Raw genomic sequence first — 17,185 nt, forward strand, 5'->3', positions numbered from 1 at the left:
CTGGATCAGCAGGCTCAGTAGGAGGCACCAGATCAGTGGGCACTGGATCAGCAGGCTTAGTAGGAGGCACCAGATCAGCGGGCACTGTAACAGCAGGCACTGGATCAGCAGGCTCAGTAGGAGGCACCCGATCAGTGGGCATTGGAACAACAGGCATCAGAACAGCGGGCACTGGATCAGCAGGCTCAGTAGAAGGCACCGGATCAGTGGGCACTGGATCAGCAGGCTCAGTAGGAGGCACTGGATCAGCGGGCACCGGAACAGCAGGCATCAGAACAGTGGGCACTGGATCAGCAGGCTCAGTAGGAGGCACCGGATCAGTGGGCACTGGATCAGCGGGCACTGGAACAACAGGCATCAGGACAACGGGCACTGGATCAGCAGGAGGCACCGGATCAGTGGGCACTGGATCAAAAGGCTCAGTAGGAGGCACCAGATCAGCGGGCACTGGATCAGCAGGCATCAGAACAGCAGGCTCAGTAGGAGGCACTGGATCAGTGGGCACTGGATCAGCGGGCACTGGAACAACAGGCATCAGAACAGCGGGCACTGAATCAGCAGGCTCAGTAGGAGGCACCGGATCAGTGGGCACTGGAACAACAGGCATCAGAACAGTGGGCACTGGATCAGCAGGCTCAGTAGGAGGCACCAGATCAGTGGGCACTGGATCAGCAGGCACTGGATCAGCAGGCTCAGTAGGAGGCACTGGATCAGTGGGCACTGGATCAGCGGGCATCAGAACAGTGGGCACTGGATCAGCAGGCTCAGTAGGAGGCACCGGATCAGTGGGCACTGGATCAGCGGGCACTGGAACAACAGGCATCAGAACAATGGGCACTGGATCAGCAGGCTCAGTAGGAGGCACCAGATCAGTGGGCACTGGATCAACAGGCTCAGTAGGAGGCACCAGATCAGCGGGCACTGGATCAGCAGGCACTGGATCAGCAGGCTCAGTAGGAGGCACCCGATCAGTGGGCACTGGAACAACAGGCATCAGAACAGCGGGCACTGGATCAGCAGGCTCAGTAGAAGGCACCGGATCAGTGGGCACTGGATCAGCAGGCTCAGTAGGAGGCACTGGATCAGCGGACACCAGAACAGCAGGCATCAGAACAGCAGGCACTGGATCAGCAGGCTCAGTAGGAGGCACTGGATCAGTGGGCACTGGATCAGCGGGCATCAGAACAACGGGCACTGGATCAGCAGGCTCAGTAGGAGGCACCGGATCAGTGGGCACTGGATCAGCAGGCACTGGAACAACAGGCATCAGAATAGTGGGCACTGGATCAGCAGGCTCAGTAGGAGGCACCAGATCAGCGGGCACTGGATCAGCAGGCATCAGAACAGCAGGCACTGGATCAGCAGGCTCAGTAGAAGGCACCTGATCAGTGGGCACTGGATCAGCAGGCTCAGTAGGAGGCACCAGCTCAGGGGGTACTGGATCAGCAGGCTCCGTAGGAGGCACCAGATCAGTGGGCACTGGAACAGCGGGCATCAGAACAGCGGGCACTGGGACAGCAGGCTGAGAAACAGGCACCGGATCAGCAGGCTGGGTAACAGGTATAATTGTATGTGTTGGGAAAAATCTCCTTTTCTTTTTAGGTTTAGATACAGGAATCTTGCTAGTGGTTGCAGGGCTATGAATAGATTGTGAAGTAGATGGAAGTGAAATGGCAGTATTGGGAGATGGTGGAGGTGGAAAAGGAGAGACAGTTACAGAGGAGAATTTCTGAGAGGTTGCTATGGGCAACAGGGTAGTAGAGGAAGTTTTCACAGGGTTAAATGCAGGAAAAGTGCAACTCGTTAAGCCAGGATATGAACAAGCAGTGGAAAGCAAACCATACCTAACTGCAGCTGTGGTTGCTACGGGTAACGGAGAGGAGAAACTTTGAGAAAACTGGTGTCCAGAGGCAGAAGTGGATTGGTGTGAGTTAGCTGATGCTAAATTGGAAAGATCTGACCAGGTTTGCAGTAAGGCCTGAACAAAACTCAATTTACAACCCCCTTGTCTGATTAGAGAATATACAGCAGTCATGCAATCCAACAGGGCCTCTGGAGAATACACTGAATAATGTTCAATAAAATAGGGTTTATCATCTTCCAAGAGCCACACAAGAGATACCACCTGAGAGGCACTAAAAGGAGGAGAATAATCATCACCACCCTTAGGGGTATTAGATAAAGCCAACTCTGCACAGAGCTGAATAAGTGGCTGAATCTCTTTGAACAAAACTCTGCCTTTGTCAACAAACGAGTGGGCCAGACGGATGCATTCCAACAACTGCTCGCTAGTGTAAGTTTTCAAAATTTGGCGACAATATTCCCTGTCTTCTGTTACAAGCAAAGAAAAATAAAAGACCTCCTCTGACTGCATCTTGCAACAACCAGAAAATTCCTAATTCCCAGGTGCAACCGATCTGATCGTTAGTGGCTTCAGTATTCTGTCAGGGATACCACATGCAGGCATCCAGCAAGGGTGATCAGATCAGTTGGCTGCACCAAGGAATCAGGACCCAGATGGATAAAGATGTAAATAAGTTTATTAAGCAAAATGACACACTCCAATACCAACACCAGTGACCATAAACAAGTAAACAAAATATAAATGATAACAGTACAAAACCCCAATAGAACCTAACAAACTATATACAAAGGGATGGAGCAAACAATAGCAGGACAGGACAGGGACAGGAGACAAGGAAAGCAGGGAGCCAGGTACAGGAAGCAGGGTACAGGGAACAGGATCAGGATACAGGTTTCAGGATACAGGTTTCAGGATACAGGTTTCAGGATACAGGTTTCAGGATCAGACAGGGACACGGCTAGCAGAGAAAATACTGAAGCACTGAGCCTCAGTGAAGGGCGGGCTTATATTCCCTCAGCAGTCCTCCTCAGGTGCAGCTTAATTAAAAGAACAGTCCAGCTGCTGGGAGACACCCGCTGGTGGGCCCTGGAACTGCGCCCCTCAGTTCCAGGAACAGTGCCACCAGCAGGTGATCCATGTAATGACACAGATCCTGACAGCCGGACTAGATGGCTATTTAAGGCGTCGGCTCTCACTCACATGTGTTCGTTCAAACACCCTTATCTGGATGCTAACCTTGCTTGAAGCTTCCATGCTTGCAAGCTTACTTCGCTGACGGAACCTCGCTGCGCTGATCCCTGTATCCCGCTACTGGATCATCCGCCTCTCCTGAACCACCCTTCGGCTGTATCGCTAATAGTGCTAAGTACCCCGCAGGGGAATTCTCTATAAACTTATACTAAGCTTACACTATCTAGCTCTGCATAGTAGAGACTGTTTATCACATCTGCATAAACTAGATTGCTAGCTCTTGAGACTACTGCTACTTTTCTGCACTGGGTTGATCTCTTTTGTATGTCCACCTGCTATTCTATCATCTGCTATCATACAACATTGCTAAACCTTCCTGCATCCATCTGCTACTGTCTCACCTTCAAGTGTCTATCACCTACCACCTCCACTCAACCTATCCCTCAACCTTCATCATTGTGTTACCACATGCATAAAGTCACTCTAAGAACCAGCTTGCTAATTGTGTGTATTTACTGGCTGAAATAAGACCTTCCACACATGATGAGTCATTGAGGTTGGGAATGGTATCTCAGCATATCTCTTACATGGCTACTGACGTGGAACTATTTCTGCAGCTGAAAATCCACACCATATAAAAACGCAAGAGAGTTACACCCATTGACTTCAATGAGGTTCGTGGTCCGGGTAAAGTTCGAAAAAAGTCCGGGACACGGACCCAGACTTTTTTTTCAAGTTCGGCCGAACCCGCCGAACACGGACATCCAGGTGTCCGCTCAACTCTAGTCAGAATACAATGACACAGTGGGAGGATTACCCCATCCGCTTTGAATGTGAAGATGGCACAATAGGGTCAGTTTTTGCTGGTTGAACAAAAAAAAAAAAAAACTGATCGATTTATGGCTAGTTTTAACCATTACCCCACCAGTCATCAGACCATTAGTCATTGAGGTAGTGGAGGTCTATATAATATGACTAAACAAAGCTCTGCCTCTACCAGGAAGGCTTGCATGTGATTGGGTATTCTTTGCAAAATGTATTTACCACAGTCACTAAGAGAAGTGAAAATGCCCTTAAGAAGTAAAAATGTACTTTGCAGGGTAAACATAGCCCTACACTTTTAGTAAATCAACCCTGCAGTGTACATGGAGGCATTGTAAGTTAATAATGGAGAACTGATCGGCTAGAGGAAGCCTAGGGGAAATGCAGCTGATTAGATTTGTGCCCTCCACCTACTTTTTTGGAGCGTAGCTTACACAGTACAGGTTCCCTCTAAATGTTTATAATAGTGCTCAGACCAACAAAAATAAGCTGGCTGTGACAGTTTGTCTGACAGTTAGAGGCTAGCAGAAATGCCAGTCTAAATTGACAGCCACCGGAAATGTACCCATACATTGGTGGCTAGTGGAAAATACTGTATATGTCAACTAAAATTTATGTCAACCTAAAGCTTCCTGTAACATTGGTGACCAGATGAAAGTTCTTTAATTATAGTTCCTCTAGAGCACCTTTTTCAAGGATGATAAGTGGCACAATTGTCTCATTTTCTTGATCTGATAACAGTAGTATTTTTCTTGTTGAGTTAAACTATGCTGTGATGGGCAAGAAAATTAATTGTGGGATTTTCAAAATTGGGACAACCCTTGACATAGGGAGGGGACAAATACATACCAGAGGATTTTTTTTTTTTTTGGCTCAGCCTACTCTGATTGGCATTTCTGCCAGCTCTTTGGCACCCTTGTTCCCTGAAAACCAGCTTTATGGGTTGCTATGACAGTAGTTATTCCACTAGAACAGCATCATGGAAAGCTGCAGCATAATGGACAGCTAATCTTTTAGAATCATATAAAGACATGAAACATTGAGTCTATATATTAATAATAGGAGTTCCATACCAATAGATGAGAGTCCAAAAAGCCAAGCCAGTGAGTGTTCTTTTTGATTTCCCTATTTACACTTGTATAGATTAGTCCAGTGCTTAAGAATTCCTAATTAATCCAGGTCATCAGGATTAACGATTTGTATGATCACATATTCAACAGGATCTCATATTCAACACAATCAACATGATCACTATTCATGTTGCTTTTTGTGATCATTGGATAGGGAGACAGAAATGTGTTGGAAAATAATTTATTTTAAAGTCTATGTCCAGGCATTACCCAGATTCACCTGTAAACCTCCCACCCCCCAACATCTCCCAAGAGTAATTTCCCTACAAACATTGTGGAAGAGAGATGGCAATAGGCAGAGTTCTATAGCTGAGCATGCAGAGATGACAATGCTGGTTAGGTTTTCAGCCTAGCAAAGATAGAAAAGAGAAGGTAAAGAGCACACTGGATTTTTGGCAGCTCTACGTTATTTTTCTGTACATTTGCTGCATTTTTAAAGAGATAAAACAGGAAAATGTGCATGTATTGCAGAGATGTACTGTTTTTTTTTTTTTCCCCTGACAAATACTTTAGATATACACTGCTCAAAAGAATGAAAGGAACACTTTGAAAACACATCAGACCTCAATGGGGAAAAACATCATGCTGGATATCGATAGTGATATGGACTGGGTAATGCGAAAGGATACCACATCATTTGACAGAAATGAAAATGATCAACCTACAGAGGGCTAAATTAAAAAATCAAAGTGAAAAAAAATAATGCAGCAGGCTATTTCATTTTGCAGAAATTTCTTTGCAGCAACTCAAAATGGTAGTTCAGTAGTTTGTATGGGCCCCACATGCTTGTATGCATGCCTGACAATGTCAGGGCATGCTCCTAATGAGAGGATGGATGGTGTCCTAGGGTATTTCCTTCTAGATCTGGAAAAGGGCATCACTGAGCTCCTGAACACACAGACTGAGGTGCAACCTGGAGGCGTCGGATGGACTGAAACATAACGTCCCAGAGGTGTTCTATTGGGTTTAGGTCAGCGTGGGGGCCATTCAATGGTATTAATTGCTTCATCCTCCAGGAGCTGGCGGCATACTCTTGCCACATGAGGCCGGGCTCTGTCGTCCACCAAGAGGAACCCAGGACCACGGCACCAGCGTAGGGTCTGACATTGCATCCAAGGATTTCTTCCCCATACCTAATGGCAGTCAGGGTGCCATTGTCTATCCTGTAGAGGTTTGTGTGTCCCTCCATGGATTTGCCTCCCCAGACCATCACTGACCCACCACAAAACCGGTCGTGCTGAACAATGTTACAGGCAGCATAATGTTCTCCATGGTTTTTCAAGACCCTTTCACATCAGTCACATGTGCTCAGGGTGAACCTGCTCTCATCTGTAAAACCACAGGGCACCAGTGGCAGATCTGCCAATTCTGGTGTTCAATGGCTAATGCCAATCAAGCTCCAAGGTGCCGGGCAGTGAGCACAGGGCCCACTAGAGGACGTCGGACTCTCAGGCCACCCTCATGAAGTCTGTTTATGATTATTTGGTCTAAGCTATTCACACCAATAGCCTGCTGGAGTTCATTTTGTAGGCCTATGGCAGTGCTCATCCTGTTCTTCCTTGCAAAAAGGAGCAGATACTGGATCTGCTGATGGGCTATGGACCTTCTACGGCCCTGTCCAGCTCTCCTAGAGTAACTGCCTGTCTTCTTGAATCTCCTCCATACTCTTGAGAATGTGCTGGGAGACACAGCAAACCTTCTGGCAATGGCACGTATTGATGTGCCATCCTGGAGGAGTTGGAGTGCCTGTGCAAACTCTATAGGGTTCAGGTATCGCCTCATGCTACCAGTAGTGACACTGACCCTAGCCAAATGCAAAACTTGTGAAAACAGTCAGAAAAGATGAGTAGGGAAAAAAATGTCAGTGCCCTCCACCTGTAAAACCATTTCTATTTTGGAGGTTGTCTTATTGTTGCCCATCCAGTGCATATGTTGTTAATTTCAATAACAGCAAAGCAGCTGAAACTGATTACCAACCCCCTCTGCTACTTAACTGACCTGATCAATATCCCAGTAGTTATTTGACTTGGTGCTATACTCTGATTAAAAAGCGTTCCTTTGATTTTTTTGAGCAGTGTATTTTTTTTTGAGTAGTATGCAAAGCCTATAACACTTCCCCCTTGATTTTATTTTTTTAAACTTTGTTTATTTAACCACTTAAGCCCGGAAGATTTTACCAGGGAGTATTTTGCGATTCGGCACTGCGTGACTTTAATGGACAAATGTGCAGTCGTGCAAAGCTGTACCTAAATGAATTTGACATCCTTTTTTTCCCCACAAACAGAGCTTTCTTTTGGTGGTATTTGATCACCTGTGCGATTTTTTGATCATGCGCTATAAACAAAAAAAGAGCGTCAATTTTGCAAAAATAACAATATTTTTCACATTTTTTTATATGAAATTCCCCAAAAAAATGTAAAAATCTAAATTTTTTAACATTTTCAGCCAATTTGTTTTATGCTACATATGTTTGGCAAAAAAAAGATCGCAAAAAGCGTATTTTGATTGGCTTGCGCAAAAGTTATCGCGTTTACTAACAAAGGGAAAGGTTTTTGTCATTTTCATTGTTTTTTTTTTTTTTAACGCGTAATGGCGGCGATCTGCGATTTTTTTTGCAGGAATGCGACATTGCGTCGGACAGATCGGACCCTTGACTGACATTTTTGGGGTTACCAGTGACATTACTACAGTAATCAGTGCTATACATATGGTAGTGAAGGGGTTAACTTTTTTTGAGAGGGAGGGGCTGTGTGTGTCCCTAGAGGCGTGATTCTAACTGTGATTGGCTGTGGCTTGAGGTGTAGGAACAATGATCAACGGTCCTACATAGTAGAACCGTATGATCACTGTTCCTACACAGGGGAGAATGACAGGCAGCCTGTTTACACTAGCCGCCTGCCTTTCTCCCGCTGTCACGGACGATCGTGAGTGAGCGTCGGACATCGGGTCCACCGCTCACACGTGCAGGGGGTCCGTGACCGCGCGGGAGCGGGAGCGCGCCTCCGGCGGCGCACGCTCGCTCCCCAGAGCCTCACAGGCTAGTCACGTACCGGTACATCACTTGGCCTGTGAGGGGCTGACCGCCGCAGTATATGTACTTGCGGCGGTCGGCAAGTGGTTAAGTCATATAAACCAATTGTTTATTGGTTCTTTAAAGGAGTTGTAAAGGGAGAAGGTTTTTTTATCTTAAGGCATTCTATGCAATACTTTCCTGAGCTCCATTTCTGTCCAGCGATGTCCACGAGTCCCTCGGCCCTCAGCCGGGACTCTCCCTTCTGATTGGCTGAGACACAGCGGTACCGCCATTAGTTCCCACGGCTGTCAATCAAAGTCAGTTAGTCAATCAAGAGAGAGGGGGGGGGGGCTGAACGGCAGCTCCGTGTCTGAGTGGAAACAGGGAATTGCAGCTGAGCTCGGGTGCCCCCATAGCAAGCTGCTTGCTGTGGGGGCACATGACAGGAGGGAGGGGCTAGGAGCAGCGAAGAGGGACCTAAGAAGGGGTGGATCCAGGCTGCCCTGTGCAAAATCACTTCACAGGGTAGGTATAACACGTTTGTTATTAAAAAAAAAAAACAAGATATTACAATCACTTTAATACTGAAATTTAGAGCAGCAAATATCAAGCTGCAGACTTTTCATTTCTATATTAGCTAAATGAATAATAAAATTATAAATCTATTCTTATTTTTTATTTTGTTTGTTGCTAGAAGAATGTCTGATTTCAATGTGGAAAGTCCCAATAATTCCTTAAGGCAAATGGACAATACAGGTATTACCAAGGTAATTTTGCAATCTCTGGAAAAGAAGTGTGTAAACATATGAAATAACGAACAGGATTCAAGATTTATCTGTAATTGATTGCTTCAAAATGTAAAATATTGCATTCAGAAAGTGACACAGTATAATTATTTTTAAAATGTATGCCAAGCCAAAAATATTATTCTAATTTGCAATGAAGTGGGTAAGGTTTGGAGCTCAGTGTTTTACTTCTATCCAGGGCTCAGTTTCTGTCCTGCTGTCAATGATTTACCAGACTGGAATTTAAAGTGGTTCTAAGTCAAAAGGTGTTTAACCTTAATACATTCTATGCAGTTACTGTAGTTACTGTAGGTAAAAAAAACCTTTCACTAGCTGCTCACTTCCATTGGTCCTGCTGCTGTCATTTAAATCCTGTGAAGAAGGGGTGGTGGTGGGTTTGAACCGTGCTTTGTGTGTTTATAAACACACACAACCTATTTCATGAGAGCCCCCGCACGTGTGCTTTCACACGTGCACACAGCTTGCTATGGGGGCACACACAGAAGAGGAGTAGTGAAGAGTACTGGAGGGGATCACCAGAAGAGGATATAAAGGACTGCTCTGTGCAATAGTATTGCACAGAGCAGGTAATTATATAAATAGAAAACAGGGAGGGGGAGAGAGAGCACCGCTGTCTAAACATGGTAGTATTAGGAAAAAAAACAATAAAAAACTGGATGATAAGTATTGCACTTTTACACATGAATAAAACACAGCATATCAGTATGTTGAGTGGAGACATCAATAGATGGTAGCTTCTTAAGAATACTCAGATGAATATAAAATAATAAGAAAGAGGAGAGAAGAGAACCGCACCATTGTCAGTGTAATTAGGAGATGCACTCACATTAAAGCGGAGTTCTACCCATTTTTAATAGGTTGGATAACATAGATGTATGTAATCCCCTTTAAAACGGCTTTTACCAATGGAAACTTTTTTTTTTTTGCTAGTTAAAACCTTAAATTCTGCTTTATTCCTCCTCTCCTCACTTCCGGGTCCGATCGGCGATGACATCATTCGGCGATTCGCAGTGTGTGTTGGGATGTATTCTATTCCAGAAATCTCGCAGTATTACCCAGGAGCTGAGCTGTACTGAGCCGTGCCTGCCCCGCCTCTGCCCCGCCTCCTCTCAGTGAGTTGTACTGTATGCATTGTATTCAGGCCGTTCTCCACCCCGTCTCCTCTCAGTGAGCGAGGATTGAAAGCATTATATCCTTACTGAGCTCACTGAAAGGAGGCGGGGCAGAGGCGGGGCAGAGCACGTCCTGAATACAATGCATACAGTACAACTCACTGAGAGGAGGCGGGGTGGAGGCGGGGCAGAGGCGGGGCAGGTCACGGCCTGAATACACACAGTACAGATCAGCTCCTGGGTAATACTGTGAGATTTCTGGAATGGAATACATCCCAGCACACACTGCGAATCGCCGAATGACATCATCGCCGATTGGACCCGGAAGTGAGGAGAGGAGGAATAAAGCAGAAATTAAGGTATTTACTAGCAAAACAAAAAAAAAAAAAACGTTTCCATTGGTAAAAGTCGCTTTAAAGGGGATTACATAGATCTAAAGATACGAAAATGGGTGGAACTCCACTTTAAGGTAGTGTAACACAGGCATTGTTTAATGGGCCCAACAGGTGGGGCCCTTCTGCTTGATTCCAATAGAGATGTACTGTATGAAGGGTAGATAGAATGCTGTTCCTAGTGGAGGGTCTCATCAGTGGATGTAAAAATGCAGTGGCAAAATACAAATAACCAAAGAGGGTCTGCTCTAAGTGTAGTATTAATTATTAAATAAAAAGATAGATGATACATTTAGTAAGTAAAGCAGCAGGCGATCTAAGAAAAACTTCCAGCCGGTGGCATTATATCATAAGTCCTAAAAGATAGTCATTCCTGGATGGTCAGCTGTGGATAAGTATGGCAAGAAGCACTATAGTCTCTCATAGGATGAGAACCTGGAAGAACCCTCACTGGTGTGTATGATTGGAGGCCACTGTGGCCTGCAGGAAGCAAGATCACTGGCTGGGGGGCTGGCCATGATGACATCACATCTTGGGCACGAGTGGGCAAAGCTACATGTTTTGGGGTGGAGTCCCCTTTGTCAAGCAAGTGCTGGTCCAACTTTATCAGTTTTATGCCCAATATTTTAGTGGAAATGATGCTGCCCAAGGCTCTGTGCACACTGATGCGACATAAGATCAGACTTGTGAGGCCCCAACTCGGATGACATGTGAAATTCAATGTTTCCCTATGAGAGCCATCATAACTGATACTACAGAAGTCTTTCCAACTTTAGAAAAGGATCCTGCACTACTTTAGTCCGACTTTGTTAGGACTTCAATGCCACAGAGTAAAAAGTCACATCAAAGTGGTATCAAAGTTGATCTCCAAAGTTGCACTTGAAGTTGCACGACTTTGGAGTCAGGCTCGTGTTAATGTATGGTGTTAGTTCACCTTTGTATTTTTTCTGTAAAGGTGAACTAACACTTCAACTTCGGACGCTAGGTATAGGGGCTGTCAAAAACAGAGATGACCCAGGGTCTGTGGTGAAGAACGTTATGCAATTTTGGGTATCATTAGCAGGCTCAAGTCAGATATAAATAGCGGTGAAACATTAAAGACTTGTTTCATCACATTGATTAAACTGGAATCAGGGATGAAGATGGTGATAAATGTGAAGGTCTGATAACGTTTTCTACCTTAAGTGTTTGCTTTGTTCACAAAATATTTATAGCCTGTTTTAGAAGTAGCAAAGTGCTCGGACAAGGTCATCTGGGCAAAGATTTCAAACTGCACCCTCCTGTTTGTAGTACTGGGCGGAGCTACCCCCAGTGTATATTGTGCTTAGTTGAAACTTATATAATGGTTACGGCATGCACTAAGTTATTCCCAATGGTTGTGACATACCGCAACCAACTGAAGAGTTTAATAGCTGTGCACATTCTGTCCCACGAAAACATTTGGCGCTAACAGAAGCAAAGATAGAAATGCCTTTGGATTGGTGAGAGGTAAAAATGCCAGAGAATCCTCCCTCTAGCAGCTATGGAGGCCCTGCTCCTTCTGACAGGAGTGACACTGCAGTGTCAAGGAGGCAGCTAGAAAATGGAGCTGCCACAAGCTCCTAGTGGCTTTCTCTCCATCTAATAACATTGAGTCCAGAGCACGTGCAAACTCACCCTCCCTCCTTGTCCCGGCCCTGAGGAAGACACCTGTACTAGATGACACAGAGTAACAGGAGACCCCTGTACTGGAGGACAGAGCTACTATAATGAGAGAATCAGAGACCCCCACAATTGAGAATACATATTAACTGGGGACCCCCACAACAGAATATTGAAAGTCCCCTCCTCAGTAGAAATATACATATAGGAAACCCTCAAACAGGATTGCATGGGAGTGATCAGGGGGACACCCCCTTCCATCCATCCATCTATAACAATATAGACAGGTACAGAGAGTACAAGAATTCCATCTTTACCCTAGTAGAAGGAAAACACCATCAAACAGGAGTGCAAGGGGTGATCAGAGGAGACCCCTATACAGAAGGAGTGAAGAGAGGTGAGCAGAGGGGACCCCTATCCAGAACAAATACAGGGAAGTAGTCAGAGGCGATAGACCATCCAGGAGGAATGTAAGAGAGTGATCAATGGGGCCCCATTAAAAAAAAAATTGCAGGGGGTGATCAGAGGGGCTTTCATCCAGGGTGAGAGTAGGGAGGAGATCAAAGGGGTCCCTATCCAGGAGGAATGAAGGAGGATGACCGTAGGGGCCCTCACCCAGGAGGAGTGCAGGGGGGGACTGATTGGAGGGGGCTCCTTTCAGGAGGATTTCGGGGGGGGGGTGAGCAGAGGGAGGGCCTCCATTTATGAGGAATGCTAAGGTGTGATCAGCTGGTTCCTGCATCCAGAGGGAATGCGGGGGGGGGGGGGGGTGATCATGTGGGCCCTCCTTCCAGGATGGGTGCAGGGGATGATCAGAGGGGTCCCCTATCCAGGAGGAATGCCAAGGGGTGATCAGAGGGGCCTCGCATCCAGGAGGAGGGCAGAGGGTAGTCATCAGAGGAGCCCTTCCAAAAACAGTACAGGGGGGTATTCAGAGGGGGTCCGCTCTGATCACCATCCTGCACTCTTCCTGGAAGGGGGATGAATATAGGGCCGCTACTTAGGAGCAGTGTTGCAGAGGGGTGGTCAGAGGGCTCTCATCCAAGAGGAGTGCAAGGAGGTGATCTGAGGTGCCCCCTATCCAGGAGGAATGAAGGGGTTGATCATAGGGAGGGCCTTCATCCAAGAGGAATACCAAGGGGTAATCAGAGGGGTTCCCCATTCAAAAGGAATGTAGGGGGGTGATCAGAGGGGCCCCCATCCAGGAAAAGTGCAGGGGGTGATCATCAGAAGGATCCCCATCCAAGAGGACAGCAGGGGGGTGATTAGAGGGGACCCCCCATACGTGATGAATTCTAAAGGGTTACCATAGGGGTCCTCCTTTCAGGAGGAATGTAGGGGGTGGTCAGAGGGCCCCCCATCCAGGATGTGTGCAGAGGGTGTGATCAGAGGGGAATCTTATCCAGGAGGAGTGCAGGGGGATGATCATCAGAGGGGCCAAAACAGGAGGAGTGTGGGAGATGATGAGAGGTTACCACCATCCAAGAGGACTGCAGAGGGTGATCAGAGGGGGTCCCCCACCCAGAAGAAGTGCAGGTGGGTGATCAGAGAGGCCCTCAGCCTGGATGAGTGCAGGGGGTGATCAGAAGTGCCCCCATCCAAGAGGCCTGCAGGGGGGTGATTAGAGGGGACCCCCATCCAGTAGGAATTCTAAGGGGTTACCAGAAGGATCCCCCATCCAGGAGGAATGTAGGGGGGTGATCAGAGGGCCCCCCATCTATCATTTGTGCAGGGGGGATGATCAAAGGGGCATCCCATCCAGGAAGAGTGCAGGGGGATGATCATCAGAGGGGCCCAACCAGGAGGAGTGCAGGGGGTGATCAGAGAGGTGCCTCATCTTGGAGGAATATGGGGGGGTTGATCAGAGGAACCCTATCGAGGATGAGTGCAGTGGGGGGGTTGGTCTGGGAAGCCTTATCCAGGAGGAGCACAGGGGGTGATTATCAGAGGTACCCCCATCCAAGAGGACTACAGGGGTTGATCAGAGGCGACCCCCATCTCGGGGAAAATGTTAAAGAGTGACCAGAGGGGTCCCCATCTAGGAGGAACATGAGAGGGTGAACAGAGCCCCCCCCCATCCAGGATGTGTGCAGGGGGGGTGATCAGAGGGGCCTCCTATCCAGGAGGAGTGCAGGTGAATGATCATCAGAGGGGCCAGATGTAGTCAGAGGTAGCGCCATCTAGGAAGATTGCAGGGGGGTGATCAGAGGGGGTTCCACTATACAGAAGCAGTGCAGGTTGGTGATCAGAGGGGCCCTCATCCAGGAAGAGTGTAGTGGGGTGATCAAATGGGGCTCTTATCTAGGAGGAGTGCGGGGGGTGAACAGAGAGCACTTCCATCCAGGAGTCCAGGAGGAATGCCAAGGAGTGATTAGAGTGGTGCTCTATCCAGGAGGAATATGAGTGGGTTATCAGAAGGCTCCCCATCAAGGAAGAGTGTGGGGGTGATCAGGGGAGCCTCTATCCATGAGGAGTGCGGGGGGGGGGGTAATCATTAGAGGGACCTCCATCAGAGAGGTGATCATAGTGGACCCTTATCCAGGAGGAATGTCAAGGGGTGATCAAAGGGGTCCCACATCCAGGAGTGCAGAGGGGGAGTGATCAAAGGGGACCCCCATCCAGGAGTGCCAAGGGGTGACAAGAGGGGTCCTCCACCCAGGAGGAATGTGAGGGGGTAAGCAGAGGGGCCTCCCAGCCAGGAAGAGTGCAGTGGGGTGATAATCAGAGGGGCTCCCATCCAGGAGGAGTGCAGGGTGTTATAAGAGGGGGTTCCCCAGCCAGAAGCAGTGCCAGTGGATGATCAGAGGGGCCTCCCATCTAGGAGGAGTAGAGTGGGTGATCAAAGGGGCCCCTATCCAGGAGGAATACAGGCCAGGGGGTCATCAGCGGGGTGCCCCATCCAGGAGGAAGAATGTGGGGTTTGATCAGAGGGCCCTCCATTGAGGATTAGTGCGGGCGGGTTGATTAGGGATGACCCTATCAAGGAGAAGTGCAGGGGAGATGATAATCAGAGGGGTGTAGGGGGTGTTTTTGAGGAGACTCCCCTTTCCACACCCCTCTAGTAGAAGGAGACCCCTGGCCAATAAGGGTGCAGGCAGCTACCGCTCCCATCCCCCACTAGATAAGGTGAATGGAGACAATGCCAACTACCAATGCAGTCTTTACCAATACAGTAACTATTTGACTATTAATACTCTCCTCCACTTTACTGCATCCCTGTTTGATGATGTATTCTACATTGTTATCCAATTGACGTGAATTGTTTTATGTTGGTTGCAATACTTTTCTGAGAGACCATCCACCTCTAAAATCCTCCATTATCGATTTGGTACAACTTACATTACAGACATTGAGAGTTAATGCATCTTCTTCACATACTCTATTTTAAATTCTATTTATCTGAAGGGCAGCTATTCTCCACCACTGCGACCTTTGCCTACAACAGAAGCAGTGCAATTACTCATTACTGAAAACATGCTATAAAAAAGAGGCCATGAAAATCATAGGTGCAATCTTTATACGTAAATGTCCTGCATGAACTTGTGTAGCGCCCTCCCCAACCTCCAGAGGCCTGATGATGACCCCCAGAGACAGGGAGGGTCGACATCCCTCCTCAGGGTGCAGATTACTAGGCATGGTGGGTGGTGAACAAGATAGAAAGATGGGCGCCAGTCACTTTTATGCTTAAACAAGGAGAAGTTTATTTCTCACAACAGGAAAAAAATTGGTGAAAAATGGCAGATTGGCAGACTCCTTAGACAAAAGAGTAGAATAGGCAGACGGCAGTACAGAAAAAGAGCCTTTAACCGCTTGCCGACTGCTCACAGTATATTTACTGCGGCAGTCAGCCCCTCACAGGCAGAGTGACGTAGGTCTACGTCGCTCGCCTGTGAGGCTCTGGGGAGCGAGCGCGCGCCCGCGGAGGCGCGCTCCCGCTCCTGCGCGGTCACAGACCCACCCGCGCGTGTGACCAGCGGACCCGATGTCCGCCGGTCACTCGGCGATCGGCGGGGGAGAGGGAGAATGTCAGGCAGCTTGTGTAAACAAGCCACCTGTCATTCTCCTCGGTGTAAAGACACTGATCACACGGATCTACTATGTAGATCCGTTGATCAGTGTCCTTACAGCTCAAGCCACAGCCAATCACAGTAGAAAGCACGCCCCTAGGGACACACACAGCCCCTCCCTCCCAAATAAAGTTAACCCCTTCATTACCAGTGTATTTTTACAGTAACAGTGCATATATATAGCACTGATTACTGTAGAAATGTCACTGGTAACCCCAAAAGTGTCAAAAATGTCAGTCAAGGGTCCGATCTGTCCGCCCCAATGTCGCAGTACCGCAAAAAAAATCGCAGATCGCCGCCATTACACGTTAAAAAAAAAAACAACAAAAATGACAAAAATCTTTCCCTTTGTTAGTAAACGCGATAACTTTTGCGCAAACCAATCAAAATACGCTTTTTGCGATTTTTTTTTTACCAAACATAGGTAGCATAAAACAAATTGGCTGAAAATTTTTTTTTGGGGGAATTTCATATAAAAAAATGTGAAAAATATTGTTATTTTTGCAAAATGTACGCTCTTTTTTTGTTTATAGCGCAAAAAGTAAAAATCGCACGGGTGATCAAATACCACCAAAAGAAAGCTCTGTTTGTGGGAAAAAAAGGACGTCAAATTAGTTTAGGTACAGCGTCGCACGACCGTGCAATTGTCCGTTAAAGTCACGCAGTGCCGAATCGCAAAATACCCCCTGGTCGTTTAGCAGGAAAATCCTCCGGGGCTTAAGTGGTTAACCAATAGACTGACCTGGGAGGCAACTCCTCTCCCCTGGGTCCAGTCTCCTGTAGCAATCTGTACTCTGTAGCATAAGATGTGGACTGATGTGGGAGGCAACACCTCTCTCCTAGGTCCAGTCTCCTATGGCAATAGTATGCAACTCACAGAAGGTGCAGGAATTCTGTGGATGATTCCATCTTGATGCTTTCCCAGGCTCTCCAACACATGGCAGAGTCACCTCTGGTACTTCATCTCAGGTCTCCATCCTTTCCTTCATTCTTCCAGGCAGTGTGCAGGCTCTTCCCTGCAGAGCCCTGAGCACATGGTTAGGCCTCAGACTTCAGGCCTACCCAGCAGCAGCTGTACCTCACTGTCTGGGTGGTAAGAGGCAGATCACCTGACTTCCACAAATAAATAGCCTCTTCCAGCATGCTC

This window comes from Pelophylax lessonae (genome assembly GCF_965119305.1).
Source record: "Pelophylax lessonae genome assembly, chromosome: 12".
Taxonomy (NCBI): Eukaryota; Metazoa; Chordata; class Amphibia; order Anura; family Ranidae; genus Pelophylax; species Pelophylax lessonae.